At 35.6% G+C, this 9,220-nt stretch overlaps 1 protein-coding gene across 1 annotated transcript in view; it reads right to left on the bottom strand.

Annotated features, from left to right (window-relative positions):
- LOC107717607 (CXADR-like membrane protein) overlaps positions 1-9,220 on the bottom strand; it is a 100,127-nt gene that overhangs the window by 49,724 nt on the left and 41,183 nt on the right. The gene's annotated exons all lie outside the window — the stretch shown is intronic.

Below are 9,220 nucleotides of genomic sequence, written 5' to 3'. Positions count from 1 at the left end.
ACTTGCTTGCAGCAGCAGCAATAATCTACAACTACAGCAATAACCAACAGCAGCAGCAATTCAGCAGCACCGTAGCAGATCTGTTCCACCAAGACCAAATGCATTGACATTGTCATATCCATTACCATGCTAAAATGTTCAGAGAGTTGTCATGATTGAAATATATATATATTCTCTTTGCTGTAAAAAAAGCTTTCCCATGAGACTAGAATATTCTCACCAGAGGTTATGCTACACCTACGTCATTTGCTGGAAGGCCACTCTCTCGTGAACGCATGTACGACAGTTAGCGGAAGCTAGAGATTATGGTTTATAAAGTTTTAAATATGGATATTTTTCTTACACAAATGCATCGTTTTGCTTCAGGAGGCCTTTATTAACCTCCCAGAGCCGTGTTAAGCCCTTTTATATGGATGGATGGATTTTTTGGGGTTCAAAATCTCGACCCCCATTCACTGCCATTATAAAGCTTGGAAGAGCCAAGACATTTTTTAATATAACTCCAATTGCATTCGTCTGAAAGAAGAAAGTCATATACACCTATGGCTTGACGGTGAGTAAATCTTGGGGTAATTTTTGGGTGAACTATCCCTTTAATATATTTTAAATGTCCAAAAAAATTCTAACTTGATTATTACAACTATATTTAAATAAATGATCAACTATATTTAAAAAAAACTGACATAGAAGTTTCAATAATAAGTACATTTTAGTTTACCATAAATACTTTGTTTATGTATATTCAGCAGTACACTTTAACCATATTTTTGAAGACAATAGAAGTAATTGTGAAATTACTTCAGATATACTGAAGTTCTAGTGAGTCGAAACAAGCACTTTAAAATTCAGCTATTATAAATTTGAACTATAATACATTTCATTTAATTGCATTTAACATGCAATTAAGTGTCTGAAAACATTACATTCAGTTCACACTAAAGTATATGATTTCTGCAATATATACTTTTAAAAAATCTGCTAAGTGTATTTTTTTTTACAAGGGATAATTAGCTTTATATAATAATTAGCTATCATTCAGTTATCTATATAAACGTGTGTGTGTTTGTGTGTGTGTGTGTGTGTGTGTGTGTGTCTGTTGGGGGTGGGGGTTGTGTAAATCCTTGCGTCTGTCTAAATGGAAAGCTTATTTTCTGTAAGTGCCACATTCCTTTCATCTCCTGCCTGTGACAAAACAAACCCATTTCTCCAGGATATCTTCACACTTTTGTTTTCAGTAAAGCGCTCACCTAAGAATGACAATCTGTTATTTTCCCTGGCAGACGTTTTGTTTTGTGAAAATGAAAAGGACATATCCATTACTGGAAGCTTGATGAAGGAAAGCACCACAATAAGTTTCTCCATCTCTCACTTTTGGTGTGTTTCTCTCTCACACACTTAGACACGTCTGTCCCTGCAAAGTTCAGGTTTATTCCTGACCGTGACATCCAAACAGATGGTCTGGCCGCAGAGGAGGACAGTGACTGAGGGGAAGAGATAGAGAAGCTCACCTGGACTTTACTTGTCAGCCAAGACACTGCTTTGGGGGTTTAGAAAACTGGTAAAATGTAAAAGACAAAAGGAATCTGCATATAAGGACATTTAAAGGGAAATGAACATTTCTTTTCTACTCATAAGAAAGAAAAAAAAAACAATTAAAGATATATATTTAATATCTCAGTTATTTCTCTCTCAGTCTGTCTCTGTCTCTTATATTGCAAACTGATATTTTGTTATTGTATTATTTTAATTTTTTTATCATAATCATAAACACAGTGATTTGTAATTGTATTTTAATTACATTTTTAATAATTTGATCATGTACTTTTGTCATTTTTATTTATTTTTTTATATCACTATTTAGATTGATTTATTTTTATTGCAGTTTTAGTATAGTTTTAAATTGTCCAGTTACTAATTTTTTTGCTTTAACTTAACTATTTCAGGTAGTTGTCATGCTAACAAAAAAAAAAAAAATTACAACTGAACGCCTCTGAACTTTTTTCATGACTTCAGCAGAATCCCTCACAAAATGGATTCATTACCCGGCACAGAAAACACTCAAACCACTGACACAGGCCGTTCTGTTTCCATCTTCCACCTGACATTTAAAGTCACAGTGGGTGCTGTTCCACCTGATCTGAGACACCAGAATGAAGGACACCTCCCATTTTTTATTGATAGCATCTAATCTCCATTACTGGCTGCCGGCGCCTGATCCTGTCACACATTGTAGGATCTGAATTTCAGCAGTGGCCTCCCAGGATCGATACTTAATAAGCTTGCAGTAGGCCCATTTTGCTGCAAACTGCAATTTTTTATGTCCATTATGGGAAATCCAGCTGACTATAGGTGCATAAAGTGGAGTTGCAGAATGTATCTGCATCTCACAGCTATTGGTTTATGGATGGCCCGTAACTGCAGCAGGCCAATGCAAATATAATCATCCTTAATGAAATATTATCATCCTTACCACTCTCTCCCCTGGTATTATGAGTAATTGAATACTCTGGAGGATATAAAATGAGCCTATGGCATTGTGTTCATGGCTCATAAACAACTAAATAATAAAATAAAAAATGAGGTAAATATGAAAAATGTTTGTATATATATATATAGTGTAGTCATGAAACTCTAGATGGCGCAGGTTGATGTTTTGTTAACCTAACTGATGATATTCAGAGAGTTAAACGGCTTGGCACAAGCTGATTGGTTCATGCTGCATATGCAGCCAATGAGCTTACTGACTTGCATTTATATGACTGGCTAGCATTCACTAGAGATTCCTGCAGCGCACTTTCAGAGTTTCTCTGAAACCCTACACCTTCCCCAGCTCCACCTGTATAGATCTGCTAGGGGGTTATTTTATATGCTATTTGTGCAGCAGCAGTATGTCTTAAATACTCACGGCACCGTATCGCCATATGCATTGGCAGTAGCAAGTTCCTGTACTTGCTTGCAGCAGCAGCAATAATCTACAACTACAGCAATAACCAACAGCAGCAGCAATTCAGCAGCAGCGTAGCAGATCTATTCCGCCAAGACCAAATACATTAACATTGTCATATCCATCACCATGCTAAAATCTTCCGAGAGTTGTCATGATTAAAATATATATAAATGTAAGTATCAATAACACAGTTTTTTTTTTCATTTCCATGACTGGGTTCAAACTAAATTTTTTATTGATTCATTTGATTCATTACTCAAATATCTCCATATATCTCTATATATATATTAAAAAATATATCATTACTCTAGTCTTCAATGCCACATGATCCTTCAGAAATCATTCTAATATGCTGATCGTTCCGCTCCTCTATGCATCAGAAAGTTGTGTGTTACATAATAGCAATGACCTTCATCACATAAGCAGCCCCGTCTCTAACTGAAGCCTATCAGTATACTTGAGTTTACATGTCCTTGAGTGAGATACAACTGGGAAATCTTCTGACTTACTCCACTCATCTGTGGATCATTTTGACGTGAGAACGTGAATGATGGTCACCTGCAACAGGAGCCGGGCGCAGGAAGTAGCGTTGGGAGGAGAAAAGCAAACGAGATTGATGAGGCATGTTCAATCGGAGGGTTTGGTTGGCATCAGCTGTGCCGCTAGAGTTGAACTGGTGTCAAAGCTTCATGTGCTAGAAATATGAGTGCATCTTTGATGTGAAGGGAGTGTGACCGTGACAAAATGCCACCTGTCCTGTCCTGCCATGACAAAGCCAGGCTTATATGAAGGTCCCATTAAATTAGAGCTGGTCACTAATAGAGCAGGTTACCATCTGTCCTGTTGACTTCTAAATAGGACCTAAACTGTAAAATCGTACTCTCTTTCACCCTCTTTTCCTACTTCCTTTATAACACCATCATGTGGGTGACCCAAATTTTTAACCCCAATTATTTTAGTTTGAAAATGCCATTTTTTACCAATAAAGTAAATGACTCTCATCCTTGGGCATATTAAAAATAAATAAAGAAATACATAAATAAAGAAATAAAGAAATACATAAATAAATGAAAAATAAATAAATACATAAATACATAAATAAATAAATAAAGAAAGAAACAAATGAACAAACAAATAAAATGAATTGAAAATAAAATAAAATAATTTGGCCAAACATTCACTAGAATTTCTTTTTTGTGTCTCAGTCTCTCACCCGGTATTATGAGTAAACAACTAAACAAACAAACAAAAAAGCAAGTGCAATTATTCATACCTGATTACCTCTAGTTATGATTTTGCTGATTGAACAAAAATTATTCAAATTTTCAGTTTTAGCCAACAATTCTCTAGAATCACTAATTTTACAAATGTGTTTTTTTCTGCAAGTAAATAACAAACAAACCGATTCCAAAAGGTCCCATCATATTTTATGATTTTATTTTTCGTTTTTGGACATGCTACCATGGTAATGTCAGTTTTCAACACGTGTACCATTGTATTGCCATGGTATTTTCTGAAGTACCTTGGTGTGCCATGTAAATAAAATGACATCTAACTGGCAAATGGCAATTCAAAACCATAATATACTGTATATTAAAGTGTCAACACCAGTATACTATGGTACTGCCACAGTACTTCATAACACTTGTATAACATACTCACATACTCAGATTATTCTATTTTATTACAAAATGTGAAAAAAATATGTGTAATTAACTTAAAATATATGAAAGACTGACACAAAACTGAGGAATCATTAAATCAACTCTCAATTCATTTGAAAATGAATGAAATCACAGTCAAAGTGGAACTGATTCCTGACCACGTGACTCATCCATGCATCACTCATTGATATCTTATGTTTCATTCTTTAAGGGGCCGTTCACACATATGGTTTGTATTCATCTGCACTGCTTTTCCATTGTTTTTTCTATGGAGACATGCACTAGATTGACGTATTTGACCACTGCCTTCACATCTCGCATGACAGGGCACTCTAAAAACTCAGCGAATACTTTAACACATCTCTAGATGGTGTGTTTTTTCAATATAATGCTTTGCATCGTTCTGTGCTAATGGCCTCGAAGTCTGGCTGTCTTTCTTCTGCTCACTGACCCGCACGAGTCTCGCTGTCCCTGATAAGAAGGCCCACGCAGCCACATCCGGAGGAGGAGAGGAGGGAAGATTGAGAGCAGATGAAGGAGGCGCTGGAGCGGCGGGATGGAGCCTCATATTTCACTCCCTAAAGGCTGATTAAAAGGCCATGGCGAGACTCTGGCTCTCTGCACTGACTGCTGCTGCTTTCTGACCGACGACGTCTCTGACGCTCTGATTCCTCATTGAGTCTGGATGCCTCGCTCGCTCTCACACTCTCGCTTTACCTCTCTCTTCAACTGGCCCTCTTGACCTTCTATCCCCGTCTGAGAAGATGATAACTAAAATAAAACACTGAAAAACAGCCTTCACATCTAACTTGGAAACATTGCTGCTGTGTAGGAGAGACAGTTTTATATTTTCCTTACGACTGTTTGCCATCTTTTAGTAAAAATACCCTTTGGTGTATCTGTGCTGTTTTTTTGGAGTCGACTGTGACTTGCAGCAAAGTAAAACCAAAGCAAGATTTTCTCCTTTGTTGACAAACTGCACATACATCTACAAAACTGACTCCTGCAAATACACTCTGAAAGGAGAGTATACAATACAGACATAAGTTGTGCCACTGTTTAAAAGAATCAAAGTAGTCAGAATCAAGGAATCACATCTTTTAGAGTCGACTCCATGTCACTAACCTATAGTAATAATACCAGTACTGACATTTAGAAAGACTTGATCACAATATTACATTTAGAAAAATTCTAAATAAATAAATACATTCAAAAAAAGTAAAAGGGAGACACAACTGTAGTGCACACACACACACACACACACACACACACAAACACAAACACACACACACACACACACACACACACAAATCTACTAATATTATTATAAAATACTAATATTTTTTTTAAATAAATTTCACTTTAATGTGATGATAATTAAATATTGATCATCATAAATGTTTTGCATCCTTACTGTTAAAATATACTGATCAACTGATAAGTCAATAACTAAATACATAAAAAATAAATCAATAATAATGTTCAATGTGTTTTCGGAACACATTGTTTTAAATTCAGCCATTCAATTTTCAACTTTTATAAAATCATATAAAACAATGAATACAACTCTACAAATATGGTGTTAACAAAAACAAACAAACAAACAAATAAATAAATAAATAAATAAATAAAATTGTGTTTTTTTTCTAATGCAATTCAAAGCAGATCCATATTGTGTAATCTTGTTTACATTTATTTAATATCTACTGTTACAAATCCACTGTTACATGACCTCACAGCCATGATAAAAATGTTGTACGGAAGCTACTGTACAAATGTCTGTATTTAGTTATTTGTTATTTGTTATTTGTGGTAACAACAATTTTTCAAGTAAGTAAGTAAGTAAGTAAGTAAATAAATAAATAAATAAATACATCTTTTTTTTCTCTTAAAGTGATTCTTTTAGTATTATTTACACCCTCAGGTCCCCTCAGTGAGTATATACCAAATGAAGTGTCATGAACATGAAAACATGAAAAAGGCTTAATTTTAAAAAAGTAGGTTGGAACATAGTGGTATGATGCTTTGTGTGTGTTCAATTTATTTATTTTTATTTTTTTTAATGCACTGGCATGAAGGTGAAATGTAGGCTAAGGGGTGGAAACAATGTGATGCAATTGTTTCATAAAAAACTGGAGGACAAACTGTACACATTTTTGAAAGTTTCTTTAAAATGGAACGACTGGATTTAAAATGAAGCGACAGTGAACAAGCGGCATTCAGTGCAAATGTGCAGTGTGGTTCAGAAAACTGTTACAGTTTCACACCTCAGCAACACCTTTTCTTCATACTAAACAAAGTGTCGCCCCACGGGACACATGTTTTCTGGCCTTGTGGCGCAAAGTTCGACTAGCAGACGTTCTGCAAACCACAATTGCAATGGATTGTGCAACTTGGCTTATTTCCTTCTAGGCTTTACATTTCCTGAAGGACAGAAGAAAACAAATAAAGAGTGGAGGTCTTGTTTTTCCAGTCGGCTGGCCGGTGGAGGGCCGAGCACGTGTCCCTGTAAGGAGCTCTGCGCACTGGGGCTGGGTGTGACTGGAAGTCTTGTTTGCAGTGATGTTGCAGCCCCTCTAGGGAGACACTGCTGTGTTTTTTCCCCTCTCTGGATCCAGGACTTTTTCCTTCACTTACTTACACAGCTGGTCTGAGCAGCAACACTGTGCAGCTCGTACCAACCAGCTATGCACATTCCCATGACATTGCAGCAATGTCACGATGAAGCCGCTGCAGCGCAGCACAGAGATGCAGCCATACACTGTATGCACCTCACACTCATGACAAAAAATAGATTTTTGATTATCCTTGTATCAGCACCAAAATCTACTGACAACCTATTTAATGAATGGTTTAAAAGCTCAACAATCATATTGATAAAATAAATAATTTATATAAATGAGACATTTTGTGTACAGTTCATTTACAGTCATAATATATTACATGAATATTGGCTTTATTTTAGACATCAGCCTCCCTTATATCTATTTTTTTCTCGTATCATTGATATTCTAATGTAGTTTTTGTTAATATGTTTTGAATTTGGTTTTTATTTATTTTATTCATTTTAATCTATAGTTCAAATCATTTTGTTGTGTGTTTTTGTAATTTGTATTAGTTTTTTTTCTATTTAGTTTTACATTTTGGTTTATTTCATTTAGTTTAGATTAGTTTAATTTGGTGTAAGTATTTTAGTACTTAATCTTAAACTAAATGGAAATGTGAAATGATATAATGTGAAAAGACATAAAGAAAAAAATATTTCTATTTTGAATCAGTTGTGTTCTTTTTAACTTTTTATCCATCAAATAATACTGAAAAAGTATCACAGGCTCCAATTTTTTTTTTTTTTTAAATAAATAAATAGCATATTGTGACACTGAACACTGGAGTAATGGCTGATGAAAATTCAGCTTTGATCACAGGACTAAATTATATTTTAAAGTACATTAAAATAAAATCTGTTATTTTAAATTTTAAAAATATTTCACAATATCACTTTTTTTAATTGCATTTTTGATCAAATAAATGCAGCCTTGATGAACATAAGAGACTTATTTAAAAAAAACAAAACAAAAAAAAAACATTAATAATCTTATTGATCCCAAATGTTTGAATGGTATACTGTACATATAAAAACTCCTCTCCGAGGCTTGTCTCCAGGCCCACATGCTTGTCTTCGCTCACCACACTTGGGCATTCAGTTTTATCACGTCTATTTATTTATTATTATGTGTGCAACATTTGCCTCATAAATGGAATTTTAATCACATTAGTTTCTGGAGAAAACCCCAGGCATTGCTCTGTCGTGAGGTACACAGAGTGCCAAACAAGCTGTTGTTTCGGAGGAGTGCTACAAGTCACGCCCCTTAAGTGAGCCCAGCACGTCAGATCCATGAGATCAGAGCCCTCCACGCCACTGAGCCACCGAGCCAAAGAGCCATTCACTCAAGCTAATGACTCATTACAAAAGCCCAGCAGAGAGACAAAGAGTTCTCCTAAAGAAGAAGTGAGTAGGAGATCTGTGCATGTGGTTCCCATCATGCTGAGGGAGAGGAAGCCCAGCTAATATTCTACCTGCTGAGAGAAACTGTTTTACGGGAGACTTGTTCCCACAATACGAGTATAGGCCAATTAGTCTTCTAATCAACTTAATAGGACTAAGAGCTGCTTCTCATTCACCTTCTTCATCCCTCTCTTCTCTATTTCCTCCTGCTATGAATCATAGCCGATCCTTAAGGGTTTTAATTAACGTCTGTTAGCTTTGAGGTCATTACATGCTGGTGTACTAAAACAAGTCAACAAAATAAACCACGGTTTTCTCTTCCAGGTAAATGGACCACATCATCTAGAATTCGGGGTTTTTACAACATTGAGTCCCATTCATCTCAATAGCAGTTGCTTCCCTGCTGGAAGTATGCGACCTGCTTGCTGCCACCATTGCTTTTTGGTTAATTTGGAGAAAAATTACATCCTTACAATGCTGACTGGCTGATGGTATTTCAAAAAACAGCCCCAAGCTCTTCACTAGCGACCATCCTGCCACTGAATACACAGATATCAATGATACTTAAGTATTTCTCAAGTATTGATTCCAAAGTAAAAAAAA

This window comes from Sinocyclocheilus rhinocerous, unplaced genomic scaffold (genome assembly GCF_001515625.1).
Source record: "Sinocyclocheilus rhinocerous isolate Xijiao unplaced genomic scaffold, SAMN03320098_v1.1 scaffold240, whole genome shotgun sequence".
NCBI lineage: Eukaryota > Metazoa > Chordata > Actinopteri > Cypriniformes > Cyprinidae > Sinocyclocheilus > Sinocyclocheilus rhinocerous.
Note: the sequence above shows the minus strand (reverse complement) of the source record. Positions and strands in the feature narration are given on the sequence as shown.